The sequence below is a fragment of the Orcinus orca genome, chromosome X, assembly GCF_937001465.1.
Source record: "Orcinus orca chromosome X, mOrcOrc1.1, whole genome shotgun sequence".
NCBI lineage: Eukaryota > Metazoa > Chordata > Mammalia > Artiodactyla > Delphinidae > Orcinus > Orcinus orca.
The window spans coordinates 23,368,396-23,387,109 of record NC_064580.1 but is presented as its reverse complement, the minus strand read 5'-3'; positions in this window follow the sequence as shown (position 1 = coordinate 23,387,109).

Sequence of the window (18,714 nt, the reverse complement as noted above, 5' to 3'; positions counted from 1 at the left end):
GATATAAAGCCTCCAGGACGTGGGCTTAGAGGGAACCTCACTCAACTTAATCAAGGACGTATACAACAAACCCGCAGCCAACATTTTCAGTGGTGAAGAACTGAAAGCATGTCCTCTAAGATCAGGAACAAGACAAGGATGACCACTCTCACCACTATTATTCAACATAGTTTTGGAACTTCTAGCCACGGGAATCAGAGCAGCAAAGGAAAGAAAAGGAAGACAAACTGGAAAAGAAGACGTCACAATGCCACTCTTTGCACATGACATGATTCTATACGTAGAGAATCCTAAAGATGCCACCGTAAAACTAGTAGAGCTAATCCATGGATTTGGAAACGTTGCAGGACACAAAATTAATGCACAGAAATCCCTTGCATTCCTATTCATTAAGGAAGAAAAAAAGAAAGAGAAATTAAGGAAGGTCTCCCATTTACCCCTGCAAGTAAAGGAATAAAATACCTAGGAATAAACCTACCTAGGGAGACAGAAAACCTGTATACAGAAAAGTATAAGACACTGATGAATGAAACTGAGGATGATACGAACAGATAAGAGCTATACCATGTTCTTGGAAAGGAAGAATCAATATTATGAAAATGACTATACTACCCAAAGCAATCTACATATTCAGTGCAATCCCTCTCAAATTACCAATGGCAATTGTTTTACAAAACCAGAACAAAAAATCTTAAAATGTGTATGGAGACACAAAACTCCCCGAGTGGCCAAAGCAGTTTGATGAAAAAAAAAAAAAGGAGCTGGAGGAATCGGGCTCCGTGATTTCGCACTGTACTACAAAGCTACAGTAAGCAAGACAGCATCGGACTGGCACAAAAACAGAAATATAGATCAATGCAATAGGATAGAAAGCCCAGAGATAAAGCCACACGCCTATGCTCAACTAATCTCTGACAAAGGGGGCACAGATACACAATGGAGAAGAGACTGTCTCTTGAATACGTGGTGCTGGGGAAACTGGACAGAGACATGTAAAACAATAAGATTAGAACACTCCCAAACACCGTACACAAAAATTAATACAAATTGGAACAGAGACCCAAACTTAAGTCTGGACACTCTAAAACTCGTAGAGGAAAACCTAGGAAGAACATTGTTGGACATAAAACACAAAAAGATCTTTTGTAATCCTCCTGCTAGAGTCCTGGAAATAAAAGCAGAAATATACAAGTGGGACCTCAGTAAACTTAAAAGATTTTGCTAAGCACAGGAAACTATGAGAAAGAAGAACACACAACCCACAGAATGGGAAAAATATTTACATACAAATCAGCGGTCTGAGGATCAATCTCAAAAATATGTAAACAGCACATGCTGCTTGATATTTAAACAACCAACAACCCAATCTAAAAATGGGCAGAAGTCCTAAACAGACTATTCTCCACAGAAGACATACAGGTGGCCAAAAAGCAGATAAAAACCTGCTCAACGTCACTAATTATTATAGAGATGCACATCAAAACTACACTGAGGTATCACCTCACACCATTTAGAACGGTCACCATCAGAAAATCAAGAAAAAAAACTGCTGGGCATGGTGTGGAAAAACGAGAACACACTTGCGCTCTTGGTGGGAGTGTAAATTGATAGAGCCACTAGGGAGGGAAGCAAGGAGATTCCTTTTAAAAACTGAAAATAGAAATAACATATGACTCAGCCATCGCACACCAGGGCATAAGCCCAGAGAAGAGCATAATTCTAAAAGGCACAGGCACCCCAATGTTCAGTGCAGCACTATTTACAGCAGCCAGGTCATGGAAACAACTTAAATGGCCACCCAAAGACGAATGGATAAAGAAGATGTGGTACCTATATACCGTGGAATATTATACAGCCACGAAAAGGAACTATGTTGGTTCATTTGTACAGGCGTGGATTGATCTAGACACTGTCATACAGAGTGAAGTCAGTCAGAAAGAGAAAATCGGATATCGTATATAAAAGCACATATATTCAACCTAGAGAAACGGTACAGATGAACCAGTGTACAGGACAGAATTGATACACAGATGTGGAGAAGTAACGTATGGCCACCAAGGGGGGAAAGTGGCGGGGTTGGTGGTGGCTGTGTGATGAATTCGGAGAGTGGGATTGACATATATACAGTAATATGTATCAGATGGATAACTAATAAGAACCTGCTGTATCAAAAAATGAAGTAAGATTGCAAAGTTCACAAACCAATAAGATCAAAGGAAGAAGTTGTGTCCATGTGACCCAATCATTTACTCCATAGAAAACAAACTCTGCAGGTAGTTGGGACTGTCAATAAAAAGGTAGAAAAAGAAGAAAGAAATGACTGAAACAGCAACAAAGTAAACAATATCAAAGATCAAAAAAACAAAAAGCTGGTTCCTTGAGAAGATAAACCATATGGATAAATCCTTAGCCAGATGCATCAAGATAAAGAGGGAGAGGACTGAAATCAATAAAATTAGAAAGGTAAAAGAAGTTACAACGGACAACACAGAAATACAAAACGTCGTAAGAGACGACTGCAATCAACTCTATGCTAACAAAATGGACAATCTGGAAGAAATGGACAAATTCTTAGGAAGGTACAACCTTCCAAGGCTGAAGCAGGAAAAAATCGAAAATATGAACAGACCCAGTACGAGTAATGAACTTGAAACTCTGATTACAAATCGTCCAACAAACAAAAGTCCAGGACCAGATGGCTTCACAGGTTATTTCTATCCAACACGTAGCAAAGTGCTAACACCCACCTTTCTCAAACTCTTCCAAACTACTGGCGTGGAAGGAACACTCTGAAACTCTTTCTGTGAGGCCACCGTCACCCTGTTGGGAAAACCAGACAAAGATAGTAGGAAAGAGAGTTACATCCCGATATCACTGATGAACTCAGATGCAAAGCGGCTCAACAAAATAGCAGCAACAGAATCCAACACCACATTAAAAGTATCATACCTCTCCATCAAGTGGGATTTTTCCCACGGATGCTAGGATTCTTCAATACACGCAAATCAATGTGATTCCCCCTATTGACAAATTGAAGAGGAAAAAGCATATGATCAAGTCACTCGATGCAGAAAAGCTTGTGACAAATGTCAACACACATTTGTGATATAAAGCCTCCAGGACGTGGGCTTAGAGGGAACCTCACTCAACTTAATCAAGGACGTATACAACAAACCCGCAGCAAACATTTTCAGTGGTGAAGAACTGAAAGCATGTCCTCTAAGATCAGGAACAAGACAAGGATGACCACTCTCACCACTATTATTCAACATAGTTTTGGAACTTCTAGCCACGGGAATCAGAGCAGCAAAGGAAAGAAAAGGAAGACAAACTGGAAAAGAAGAAGTCACAATGCCACTCTTTGCACATGACATGATTCTATACTTAGAGAATCCTAAAGATGCCACCGTAAAACTAGTAGAGCTAATCCATGGATTTGGAAACGTTGCAGGACACAAAATTAATGCACAGAAATCCCTTGCATTCCTATTCATTAAGGAAGAAAAAAAGAAAGAGAAATTAAGGAAGGACTCCCATTTACCCCTGCAAGTAAAGGAATAAAATACCTAGGAATAAACCTACCTAGGGAGACAGAAAACCTGTATACAGAAAAGTATAAGACACTGATGAATGAAACTGAGGATGATACGAACAGATGAAGAGCTATACCATGTTCTTGGAAAGGAAGAATCAATATTATGAAAATGACTATACTACCCAAAGCAATCTACATATTCAGTGCAATCCCTCTCAAATTACCAATGGCAATTGTTTTACAAAACCAGAACAAAAAATCTTAAAATGTGTATGGAGACACAAAACTCCCCGAGTGGCCAAAGCAGTTTGATGAAAAAAAAAAAAAGGAGCTGGAGGAATCGGGCTCCGTGATTTCGCACTGTACTACAAAGCTACAGTAAGCAAGACAGCATCGGACTGGCACAAAAACAAAAATATAGATCAATGCAATAGGATAGAAAGCCCAGAGATAAAGCCACACGCCTATGCTCAACTAATCTCTGACAAAGGGGGCACAGATACACAATGGAGAAGAGACTGTCTCTTGAATACGTGGTGCTGGGGAAACTGGACAGAGACATGTAAAACAATAAGATTAGAACACTCCCAAACACCGTACACAAAAATTAATACAAATTGGAACAGAGACCCAAACTTAAGTCTGGACACTCTAAAACTCGTAGAGGAAAACCTAGGAAGAACATTGTTGGACATAAAACACAAAAAGATCTTTTGTAATCCTCCTGCTAGAGTCCTGGAAATAAAAGCAGAAATATACAAGTGGGACCTCAGTAAACTTAAAAGATTTTGCTAAGCACAGGAAACTATGAGAAAGAAGAACACACAACCCACAGAATGGGAAAAATATTTACATACAAATCAGCGGTCTGAGGATCAATCTCAAAAATATGTAAACAGCACATGCTGCTTGATATTTAAACAACCAACAACCCAATCTAAAAATGGGCAGAAGTCCTAAACAGACTATTCTCCACAGAAGACATACAGGTGGCCAACAAGCAGATAAAAACCTGCTCAACGTCACTAATTATTATAGAGATGCACATCAAAACTACACTGAGGTATCACCTCACACCATTTAGAACGGTCACCATCAGAAAATCAAGAAAAAAAACTGCTGGGCATGGTGTGGAAAAACGAGAACACACTTGCGCTCTTGGTGGGAGTGTAAATTGATAGAGCCACTAGGGAGGGAAGCAAGGAGATTCCTTGAAAAACTGAAAATAGAAATAACATATGACTCAGCCATCGCACACCAGGGCATAAGCCCAGAGAAGAGCATAATTCTAAAAGGCACAGGCACCCCAATGTTCAGTGCAGCACTATTTACAGCAGCCAGGTCATGGAAACAACTTAAATGGCCACCCAAAGACGAATGGATAAAGAAGATGTGGTACCTATATACCGTGGAATATTATACAGCCACGAAAAGGAACTATGTTGGTTCATTTGTACAGGCGTGGATAGATCTAGACACTGTCATACAGAGTGAAGTCAGTCAGAAAGAGAAAATCGGATATCGTATATAAAAGCACATATATTCAACCTAGAGAAACGGTACAGATGAACCAGTGTACAGGACAGAATTGATACACAGATGTGGAGAAGTAACGTATGGCCACCAAGGGGGGAAAGTGGCGGGGTTGGTGGTGGCTGTGTGATGAATTCGGAGAGTGGGATTGACATATATACAGTAATATGTATCAGATGGATAACTAATAAGAACCTGCTGTATCAAAAAATGAAGTAAGATTGCAAAGTTCACAAACCAATAAGATCAAAGGAAGAAGTTGTGTCCATGTGACCCAATCATTTACTCCATAGAAAACAAACTCTGCAGGTAGTTGGGACTGTCAATAAAAAGGTAGAAAAAGAAGAAAGAAATGACTGAAACAGCAACAAAGTAAACAATATCAAAGATCAAAAAAACAAAAAGCTGGTTCCTTGAGAAGATAAACCATATGGATAAATCCTTAGCCAGATGCATCAAGATAAAGAGGGAGAGGACTGAAATCAATAAAATTAGAAAGGTAAAAGAAGTTACAACGGACAACACAGAAATACAAAACGTCATAAGAGACTACTGCAATCAACTCTATGCTAACAAAATGGACAATCTGGAAGAAATGGACAAATTCTTAGGAAGGTACAACCTTCCAAGGCTGAAGCAGGAAAAAATCGAAAATATGAACAGACCCAGTACGAGTAATGAACTTGAAACTCTGATTACAAATCGTCCAACAAACAAAAGTCCAGGACCAGATGGCTTCACAGGTTATTTCTATCCAACACGTAGCAAAGTGCTAACACCCACCTTTCTCAAACTCTTCCAAACTACTGGCGTGGAAGGAACACTCTGAAACTCTTTCTGTGAGGCCACCGTCACCCTGTTGGGAAAACCAGACAAAGATAGTAGGAAAGAGAGTTACATCCCGATATCACTGATGAACTCAGATGCAAAGCGGCTCAACAAAATAGCAGCAACAGAATCCAACACCACATTAAAAGTATCATACCTCTCCATCAAGTGGGATTTTTCCCACGGATGCTAGGATTCTTCAATACACGCAAATCAATGTGATTCCCCCTATTGACAAATTGAAGAGGAAAAAGCATATGATCAAGTCACTCGATGCAGAAAAGCTTGTGACAAATGTCAACACACATTTGTGATATAAAGCCTCCAGGACGTGGGCTTAGAGGGAACCTCACTCAACTTAATCAAGGACGTATACAACAAACCCGCAGCAAACATTTTCAGTGGTGAAGAACTGAAAGCATGTCCTCTAAGATCAGGAACAAGACAAGGATGACCACTCTCACCACTATTATTCAACATAGTTTTGGAACTTCTAGCCACGGGAATCAGAGCAGCAAAGGAAAGAAAAGGAAGACAAACTGGAAAAGAAGAAGTCACAATGCCACTCTTTGCACATGACATGATTCTATACTTAGAGAATCCTAAAGATGCCACCGTAAAACTAGTAGAGCTAATCCATGGATTTGGAAACGTTGCAGGACACAAAATTAATGCACAGAAATCCCTTGCATTCCTATTCATTAAGGAAGAAAAAAAGAAAGAGAAATTAAGGAAGGTCTCCCATTTACCCCTGCAAGTAAAGGAATAAAATACCTAGGAATAAACCTACCTAGGGAGACAGAAAACCTGTATACAGAAAAGTATAAGACACTGATGAATGAAACTGAGGATGATACGAACAGATGAAGAGCTATACCATGTTCTTGGAAAGGAAGAATCAATATTATGAAAATGACTATACTACCCAAAGCAATCTACATATTCAGTGCAATCCCTCTCAAATTACCAATGGCAATTGTTTTACAAAACCAGAACAAAAAATCTTAAAATGTGTATGGAGACACAAAACTCCCCGAGTGGCCAAAGCAGTTTGATGAAAAAAAAAAAAAGGAGCTGGAGGAATCGGGCTCCGTGATTTCGCACTGTACTACAAAGCTACAGTAAGCAAGACAGCATCGGACTGGCACAAAAACAAAAATATAGATCAATGCAATAGGATAGAAAGCCCAGAGATAAAGCCACACGCCTATGCTCAACTAATCTCTGACAAAGGGGGCACAGATACACAATGGAGAAGAGACTGTCTCTTGAATACGTGGTGCTGGGGAAACTGGACAGAGACATGTAAAACAATAAGATTAGAACACTCCCAAACACCGTACACAAAAATTAATACAAATTGGAACAGAGACCCAAACTTAAGTCTGGACACTCTAAAACTCGTAGAGGAAAACCTAGGAAGAACATTGTTGGACATAAAACACAAAAAGATCTTTTGTAATCCTCCTGCTAGAGTCCTGGAAATAAAAGCAGAAATATACAAGTGGGACCTCAGTAAACTTAAAAGATTTTGCTAAGCACAGGAAACTATGAGAAAGAAGAACACACAACCCACAGAATGGGAAAAATATTTACATACAAATCAGCGGTCTGAGGATCAATCTCAAAAATATGTAAACAGCACATGCTGCTTGATATTTAAACAACCAACAACCCAATCTAAAAATGGGCAGAAGTCCTAAACAGACTATTCTCCACAGAAGACATACAGGTGGCCAACAAGCAGATAAAAACCTGCTCAACGTCACTAATTATTATAGAGATGCACATCAAAACTACACTGAGGTATCACCTCACACCATTTAGAACGGTCACCATCAGAAAATCAAGAAAAAAAACTGCTGGGCATGGTGTGGAAAAACGAGAACACACTTGCGCTCTTGGTGGGAGTGTAAATTGATAGAGCCACTAGGGAGGGAAGCAAGGAGATTCCTTGAAAAACTGAAAATAGAAATAACATATGACTCAGCCATCGCACACCAGGGCATAAGCCCAGAGAAGAGCATAATTCTAAAAGGCACAGGCACCCCAATGTTCAGTGCAGCACTATTTACAGCAGCCAGGTCATGGAAACAACTTAAATGGCCACCCAAAGACGAATGGATAAAGAAGATGTGGTACCTATATACCGTGGAATATTATACAGCCACGAAAAGGAACTATGTTGGTTCATTTGTACAGGCGTGGATAGATCTAGACACTGTCATACAGAGTGAAGTCAGTCAGAAAGAGAAAATCGGATATCGTATATAAAAGCACATATATTCAACCTAGAGAAACGGTACAGATGAACCAGTGTACAGGACAGAATTGATACACAGATGTGGAGAAGTAACGTATGGCCACCAAGGGGGGAAAGTGGCGGGGTTGGTGGTGGCTGTGTGATGAATTCGGAGAGTGGGATTGACATATATACAGTAATATGTATCAGATGGATAACTAATAAGAACCTGCTGTATCAAAAAATGAAGTAAGATTGCAAAGTTCACAAACCAATAAGATCAAAGGAAGAAGTTGTGTCCATGTGACCCAATCATTTACTCCATAGAAAACAAACTCTGCAGGTAGTTGGGACTGTCAATAAAAAGGTAGAAAAAGAAGAAAGAAATGACTGAAACAGCAACAAAGAAAACAATATCAAAGATCAAAAAAACAAAAAGCTGGTTCTTTGAGAAGATAAACCATATGGATAAATCCTTAGCCAGATGCATCAAGATAAAGAGGGAGAGGACTGAAATCAATAAAATTAGAAAGGTAAAAGAAGTTACAACGGACAACACAGAAATACAAAACGTCGTAAGAGACGACTGCAATCAACTCTATGCTAACAAAATGGACAATCTGGAAGAAATGGACAAATTCTTAGGAAGGTACGACCTTCCAAGGCTGAAGCAGGAAAAAATCGAAAATATGAACAGACCCAGTACGAGTAATGAACTTGAAACTCTGATTACAAATCGTCCAACAAACAAAAGTCCAGGACCACATGGCTTCACAGGTTATTTCTATCCAACACGTAGAAAAGAGCTAACACCCACCTTTCTCAAACTCTTCCAAACTATTGGCGTGGAAGGAACACTCTGAAACTCTTCCTGTGAGGTCACCGTCACCCTGTTGGGAAAACCAGACAAAGATAGTAGGAAAGAGAGTTACATCCCGATATCACTGATGAACTCAGATGCAAAGCGGCTCAACAAAATAGCAGCAACAGAATGCAACACCACGTTAAAAGTATCATAACTCACCATCAAGTGGGATTTTTCCCAGGGATGCAAGGATTCTTCAATACACGCAAATCAATGTGATTCCCCCTATTGACAAATTGAAGAGGAAAAAGCATATGATCAAGTCACTCGATGCAGAAAAGCTTGTGACAAATGTCAACACACATTTGTGATATAAAGCCTCCAGGACGTGGGCTTAGAGGGAACCTCAGTCAACTTAATCAAGGACGTATACAACAAACCCGCAGCAAACATTTTCAGTGGTGAAGAACTGAAAGCATGTCCTCTAAGATCAGGAACAAGACAAGGATGACCACTCTCACCACTATTATTCAACATAGTTTTGGAACTTCTAGCCACGGGAATCAGAGCAGCAAAGGAAAGAAAAGGAAGACAAACTGGAAAAGAAGAAGTCACAATGCCACTCTTTGCACATGACATGATTCTATACTTAGAGAATCCTAAAGATGCCACCGTAAAACTAGTAGAGCTAATCCATGGATTTGGAAACGTTGCAGGACACAAAATTAATGCACAGAAATCCCTTGCATTCCTATTCATTAAGGAAGAAAAAAAGAAAGAGAAATTAAAGAAGGACTCCCATTTACCCCTGCAAGTAAAGGAATAAAATACCTAGGAATAAACCTACCTAGGGGGACAGAAAACCTGTATACAGAAAAGTATAAGACACTGATGAATGAAACTGAGGATGATACAAACAGATGAAGAGCTATACCATGTTCTTGGATAGGAAGAATCAATATTATGAAAATGACTATACTACCCAAAGCAATCTACATATTCAGTGCAATCCCTCTCAAATTACCAATGGCAATTTCTTTACAAAACCAGAACAAAAAATCTTAAAATGTGTATGGAGACACAAAACTCCCCGAGTAGCCAAAGCAGTTTGATGAAAAAAGAAGAAGGAGCTGGAGGAATCAGGCTCCGTGACTTCGCACTGTCCTACAAAACTACAGTAAGCAAGACAGCATCGGACTGGCACCAAAACGGAAATATAGATCAATGCAACAGGATAGAAAGCCCAGAGATAAAGCCACACGCCTATGCTCAACTAATCTCTGACAAAGGGGGCACGGATACACAATGGAGAAGAGACTGTCTCTTGAATACGTGGTGCTGGGGAAACTGGACAGAGACATGTAAAACAATAAGATTAGAACACTCCCAAACACCGTACACAAAAATTAATACAAATTGGAACAGAGACCCAAACTTAAGTCTGGACACTCTAAAACTCGTAGAGGAAAACCTAGGAAGAACGTCGTTGGACATAAAACACAAGAAGATCTTTTGTAATCCTCCTGCTAGAGTCCTGGAAATAAAAACAGAAATATACAAGTGGGACCTCAGTAACCTTAAAAGATTTTGCTAAGCACAGGAAACTATGAGAAAGAAGAACACACAACCCACAGAATGGGAAAAATATTTACATACAAATCAGCGGTCTGAGGATCAATCTCAAAAATATGTAAACAGCACATGCTGCTTGATATTAAACAACCAACAACCCAATCTAAAAATGGGCAGAAGTCCTAAACAGACTATTCTCCACAGAAGACATACAGGTGGCCAACAAGCAGATAAAAACCTGCTCAACATCACTAATTATTATAGAGATGCACATCAAAACTACACTGAGGTATCACCTCACACCATTTAGAACGGTCACCATCAGAAAATCAAGAAAAAAAACTGCTGGGCATGGTGTGGAAAAAAGAGAACACACTTGCACTCTTGGTGGGAGTGTAAATTGATAGAGCCACTAGGGAGGGAAGCAAGGAGATTCCTTGAAAAACTGAAAATAGAAATAACATATGACTCAGCCATCGCACACCAGGGCATAAGCCCAGAGAAGAGCATAATTCTAAAAGGCACAGGCACCCCAATGTTCAGTGCAGCACTATTTACAGCAGCCAGGTCATGGAAACAACTTAAATGGCCACCCAAAGACGAATGGATAAAGAAGATGTGGTACCTAAATACGTGGAATATTATACAGCCACGAAAAGGAACTATGTTGGTTCATTTGTACAGGCGTGGATAGATCTAGACACTGTCATACAGAGTGAAGTCAGTCAGAAAGAGAAAATCGGATATCGTATATAAAAGCACATATATGCAACCTAGAGAAACGGTACAGATGAACCAGTGTACAGGACAGAATTGATACACAGATGTGGAGAAGTAACGTATGGCCACCAAGGGGGGAAAGTGGCGGGGTTGGTGGTGGCTGTGTGATGAATTCGGAGAGTGGGATTGACATATATACAGTAATATGTATCAGATGGATAACTAATAAGAACCTGCTGTATCAAAAAATGAAGTAAGATTGCAAAGTTCACAAACCAATAAGATCAAAGGAAGAAGTTGTGTCCATGTGACCCAATCATTTACTCCATAGAAAACAAACTCTGCAGGTAGTTGGGACTGTCAATAAAAAGGTAGAAAAAGAAGAAAGAAATGACTGAAACAGCAACAAAGAAAACAATATCAAAGATCAAAAAAACAAAAAGCTGGTTCCTTGAGAAGATAAACCATATGGATAAATCCTTAGCCAGATGAATCAAGATAAAGAGGGAGAGGACTGAAATCAATAAAATTAGAAAGGTAAAAGAAGTTACAACGGACAACACAGAAATACAAAACGTCATAAGAGACTACTGCAATCAACTCTATGCTAACAAAATGGACAATCTGGAAGAAATGGACAAATTCTTAGGAAGGTACGACCTTCCACGGCTGAAGCAGGAAAAAATCGAAAATATGAACAGACCCAGTACGAGTAATGAACTTGAAACTCTGATTACAAATCGTCCAACAAACAAAAGTCCAGGACCACATGGCTTCACAGGTTATTTCTATCCAACACGTAGAAAAGAGCTAACACCCACCTTTCTCAAACTCTTCCAAACTATTGGCGTGGAAGGAACACTCTGAAACTCTTCCTGTGAGGTCACCGTCACCCTGTTGGGAAAACCAGACAAAGATAGTAGGAAAGAGAGTTACATCCCGATATCACTGATGAACTGAGATGCAAAGCGGCTCAACAAAATAGCAGCAACAGAATCCAACACCACGTTAAAAGTATCATAACTCACCATCAAGTGGGATTTTTCCCAGGGATGCAAGGATTCTTCAATACACGCAAATCAATGTGATTCCCCCTACTGACAAATTGAAGAGGAAAAAGCATATGATCAAGTCACTCGATGCAGAAAAGCTTGTGACAAATGTCAACACACATTTGTGATATAAAGCCTCCAGGACGTGGGCTTAGAGGGAACCTCACTCAACTTAATCAAGGGCGTATACAACAAACCCGCAGCAAACATTTTCAGTGGTGAAGAACTGAAAGCATGTCCTCTAAGATCAGGAACAAGACAAGGATGACCACTCTCACCACTATTATTCAACATAGTTTTGGAACTTCTAGCCACGGGAATCAGAGCAGCAAAGGAAAGAAAAGGAAGACAAACTGGAAAAGAAGAAGTCACAATGCCACTCTTTGCACATGACATGATTCTATACGTAGAGAATCCTAAAGATGCCACCGTAAAACTAGTAGAGCTAATCCATGGATTTGGAAACGTTGCAGGACACAAGATTAATGCACAGAAATCCCTTGCATTCCTATTCATTAAGGAAGAAAAAAAGAAAGAGAAATTAAGGAAGGACTCCAATTTACCCCTGCAAGTAAAGGAATAAAATACCTAGGAATACACCTACCTAGGGAGACAGAAAACCTGTATACAGAAAAGTATAAGACACTGATGAATGAAACTGAGGATGATACGAACAGATGAAGAGCTATACCATGTTCTTGGATAGGAAGAATCAATATTATGAAAATGACTATACTACCCAAAGCAATCTACATATTCAGTGCAATCCCTCTCAAATTACCAATGGCAATTTCTTTACGAAACCAGAACAAAAAATCTTAAAATGTGTATGGAGACACAAAACTCCCCGAGTAGCCAAAGCAGTTTGATGAAAAAAGAAAAAGGAGCTGGAGGAATCGGGCTCCGTGACTTCGCACTGTCCTACAAAGCTACAGTAAGCAAGACAGCATCGGACTGGCACCAAAACGGAAATATAGATCAATGCAACAGGATAGAAAGCCCAGAGATAAAGCCACACGCCTATGCTCAACTAATCTCTGACAAAGGGGGCACAGATACACAATGGAGAAGAGACTGTCTCTTGAATACGTGGTGCTGGGGAAACTGGACAGAGACATGTAAAACAATAAGATTAGAACACTCCCAAACACCGTACACAAAAATTAATACAAATTGGAACAGAGACCCAAACTTAAGTCTGGACACTCTAAAACTCGTAGAGGAAAACCTAGGAAGAACGTCGTTGGACATAAAACACAAGAAGATCTTTTGTAATCCTCCTGCTAGAGTCCTGGAAATAAAAACAGAAATATACAAGTGGGACCTCAGTAACCTTAAAAGATTTTGCTAAGCACAGGAAACTATGAGAAAGAAGAACACACAACCCACAGAATGGGAAAAATATTTACATACAAATCAGCGGTCTGAGGATCAATCTCAAAAATATGTAAACAGCACATGCTGCTTGATATTAAACAACCAACAACCCAATCTAAAAATGGGCAGAAGTCCTAAACAGACTATTCTCCACAGAAGACATACAGGTGGCCAACAAGCAGATAAAAACCTGCTCAACATCACTAATTATTATAGAGATGCACATCAAAACTACACTGAGGTATCACCTCACACCATTTAGAACGGTCACCATCAGAAAATCAAGAAAAAAAACTGCTGGGCATGGTGTGGAAAAAAGAGAACACACTTGCACTCTTGGTGGGAGTGTAAATTGATAGAGCCACTAGGGAGGGAAGCAAGGAGATTCCTTGAAAAACTGAAAATAGAAATAACATATGACTCAGCCATCGCACACCAGGGCATAAGCCCAGAGAAGAGCATAATTCTAAAAGGCACAGGCACCCCAATGTTCAGTGCAGCAATATTTACAGCAGCGAGGTCATGGAAACAACTTAAATGGCCACTCAAAGACGAATGGATAAAGAAGATGTGGTACCTATATACCGTGGAATATTATACAGCCACGAAAAGGAACTATGTTGGTTCATTTGTACAGGCGTGGATACATCTAGACACTGTCATACAGAGTGAAGTCAGTCAGAAAGAGAAAGTCGGATATCGTATATAAAAGCACATATATTCAACCTAGAGAAACGGTACAGATGAACCAGTGTACAGGACAGAATTGATACACAGATGTGGAGAAGTAACGTATGGCCACCAAGGGGGGAAAGTGGCGGGGTTGGTGGTGGCTGTGTGATGAATTCGGAGAGTGGGATTGACATATATACAGTAATATGTATCAGATGGATAACTAATAAGAACCTGCTGTATCAAAAAATGAAGTAAGATTGCAAAGTTCACAAACCAATAAGATCAAAGGAAGAAGTTGTGTCCATGTGACCCAATCATTTACTCCATAGAAAACAAACTCTGCAGGTAGTTGGGACTGTCAATAAAAAGGTAGAAAAAGAAGAAAGAAATGACTGAAACAGCAACAAAGAAAACAATATCAAAGATCAAAAAAACAAAAAGCTGGTTCCTTGAGAAGATAAACCATATGGATAAATCCTTAGCCAGATGCATCAAGATAAAGAGGGAGAGGACTGAAATCAATAAAATTAGAAAGGTAAAAGAAGTTACAACGGACAACACAGAAATACAAAACGTCGTAAGAGACTACTGCAATCAACTCTATGCTAACAAAATGGACAATCTGGAAGAAATGGACAAATTCTTAGGAAGGTACGACCTTCCACGGCTGAAGCAGGAAAAAATCGAAAATATGAACAGACCCAGTACGAGTAATGAACTTGAAACTCTGATTACAAATCGTCCAACAAACAAAAGTCCAGGACGAGATGGCTTCACAGGTTATTTCTATCCAACACGTAGAAAAGAGCTAACACCCACCTTTCTCAAACTCTTCCAAACTATTGGCGTGGAAGGAACACTCTGAAACTCTTCCTGTGAGGTCACCGTCACCCTGTTGGGAAAACCAGACAAAGATAGTAGGAAAGAGAGTTACATCCCGATATCACTGATGAACTCAGATGCAAAGCGGCTCAACAAAATAGCAGCAACAGAATCCAACACCACGTTAAAAGTATCGTAACTCACCATCAAGTGGGATTTTTCCCAGGGATGCAAGGATTCTTCAATACACGCAAATCAATGTGATTCCCCCTATTGACAAATTGAAGAGGAAAAAGCATATGATCAAGTCACTCGATGCAGAAAAGCTTGTGACAAATGTCAACACACATTTGTGATATAAAGCCTCCAGGACGTGGGCTTAGAGGGAACCTCACTCAACTTAATCAAGGACGTATACAACAAACCCGCAGCAAACATTTTCAGTGGTGAAGAACTGAAAGCATGTCCTCTAAGATCAGGAACAAGACAAGGATGACCACTCTCACCACTATTATTCAACATAGTTTCGGAACTTCTAGCCACGGGAATCAGAGCAGCAAAGGAAAGAAAAGGAAGACAAACTGGAAAAGAAGAAGTCACAATGCCACTCTTTGCACATGACATGATTCTATACGTAGAGAATCCTAAAGATGCCACCGTAAAACTAGTAGAGCTAATCCATGGATTTGGAAACGTTGCAGGACACAAGATTAATGCACAGAAATCCCTTGCATTCCTATTCATTAAGGAAGAAAAAAAGAAAGAGAAATTAAGGAAGGACTCCCATTTACCCCTGCAAGTAAAGGAATAAAATACCTAGGAATAAACCTACCTAGGGAGACAGAAAACCTGTATACAGAAAAGTATAAGACACTGATGAATGAAACTGAGGATGATACAAACACATGAAGAGCTATACCATGTTCTTGGAGAGGAAGAATCAATATTATGAAAATGACTATACTACCCAAAGCAATCTACATATTCAGTGCAATCCCTCTCAAATTACCAATGGCAATTTTTTTACGAAACCAGAACAAAAAATCTTAAAATGTGTATGGAGACACAAAACTCCCCGAGTGGCCAAAGCAGTTTGATGAAAAAAAAAAAAGGAGCTGGAGAAATCAGGCTCCGTGACTTCGCACTGTCCTACAAAGCTACAGTAAGCAAGACAGCATCGGACTGGCACCAAAACGGAAATATAGATCAATGCAACAGGATAGAAAGCCCAGAGATAAAGCCACACGCCTATGCTCAACTAATCTCTGACAAAGGGGGCACGGATACACAATGGAGAAGAGACTGTCTCTTGAATACGTGGTGCTGGGGAAACTGGACAGAGACATGTAAAACAATAAGATTAGAACACTCCCAAACACCGTACACAAAAATTAATACAAATTGGAACAGAGACCCAAACTTAAGTCTGGACACTCTAAAACTCGTAGAGGAAAAGCTAGGAAGAACATTGTTGGACATAAAACACAAGAAGATCTTTTGTAATCCTCCTGCTAGAGTCCTGGAAATAAAAACAGAAATATACAAGTGGGACCTCAGTAACCTTAAAAGATTTTGCTAAGCACAGGAAACTATGAGAAAGAAGAACACACAACCCACAGAATGGGAAAAATATTTATATACAAATCAGCGGTCTGAGGATCAATCTCAAAAATATGTAAACAGCACATGCTGCTTGATATTAAACAACCAACAACCCAATCTAAAAATGGGCAGAAGTCCTAAACAGACTATTCTCCACAGAAGACATACAGGTGGCCAACAAGCAGATAAAAACCTGCTCAACATCACTAATTATTATAGAGATGCACATCAAAACTACACTGAGGTATCACCTCACACCATTTAGAACGGTCACCATCAGAAAATCAAGAAAAAAAACTGCTGGGCATGGTGTGGAAAAAAGAGAACACACTTGCACTCTTGGTGGGAGTGTAAATTGATAGAGCCACTAGGGAGGGAAGCAAGGAGATTCCTTGAAAAACTGAAAATAGAAATAACATATGACTCAGCCATCGCACACCAGGGCATAAGCCCAGAGAAGAGCATAATTCTAAACGGCACCGGCACCCCAATGTTCAGTGCAGCAATATTTACAGCAGCCAGGTCATGGAAACAACTTAAATGGCCACTCAAAGACGAATGGATAAAGAAGATGTGGTACCTATATACCGTGGAATATTATACAGCCACGAAAAGGAACTATGTTGGTTCATTTGTACAGGCGTGGATAGATCTAGACACTGTCATACAGAGTGAAGTCAGTCAGAAAGAGAAAGTCGGATATCGTATATAAAAGCACATATATTCAACCTAGAGAAACGGTACAGATGAACCAGTGTACAGGACAGAATTGATACACAGATGTGGAGAAGTAACGTATGGCCACCAAGGGGGGAAAGTGGCGGGGTTGGTGGTGGCTGTGTGATGAATTCGGAGAGTGGGATTGACATATATACAGTAATATGTATAAGACGGATAACTAATAAGAACCTGCTGTATCAAAAAATGAAGTAAGATTCCAAAGTTCACAAACCAATAAGATCAAAGGAAGAAGTTGTGTCCATGTGACCCAATCATTTACTCCATAGAAAACAAACTCTGAAGGTAGTTGGGACTGTCAATAAAAAGGTAGAAAAAGAAGAAAGAAATGACTGAAACAGCAACAAAGAAAACAATATCAAAGATCAAAAAAACAAAAAGCTGGTTCCTTGAGAAGATAAACCATATGGATAAATCCTTAGCCAGATGCATCAAGATAAAGAGGGAGAGGACTGAAATCAATAAAATTAGAAAGGTAAAAGAAGTTACAACGGACAACACAGAAATACAAAACGTCATAAGAGACTACTGCAATAAACTCTATGCTAACAAAATGGACAATCTGGAAGAAATGGACAAATTCTTAGGAAGGTACGACCTTCCAAGGCTGAAGCAGGAAAAAATCGAAAATATGAACAGACCCAGTACGAGTAATGAACTTGAAACTCTGATTACAAATCGTCCAACAAACAAAAGTCCAGGACCACATGGCTTCACAGGTTATTTCTATCCAACACGTAGAAAAGAGCTAACACCCACCTTTCTCAAACTCTTCCAAACTATTGGCGTGGAAGGAACACTCTGAAACTCTTCCTGTGAGGTCACCGTCACCCTGTTGGGAAAACCAGACAAAGATAGTAGGAAAGAGAGTTACATCCCGATATCACTGATGAACTGAGATGCAAAGCAGCTCAACAAAATAGCAGCAACAGAATCCAACACCACGTTAAAAGTATCATAACTCACCATCAAGTGGGATTTTTCCCACGGATGCTAGGATTCTTCAATACACGCAAATCAATGTGATTCCCCCATTGACAAATTGAAGAGGAAAAAGCATATGATCAAGTCACTCGATGCAGAAAAGCTTGTGACAAATGTCAACACACATTTGTGATATAAAGCCTCCAGGACGTGGGCTTAGAGGGAACCTCACTCAACTTAATCAAGGACGTATACAACAAACCCGCAGCAAACATTTTCAGTGGTGAAG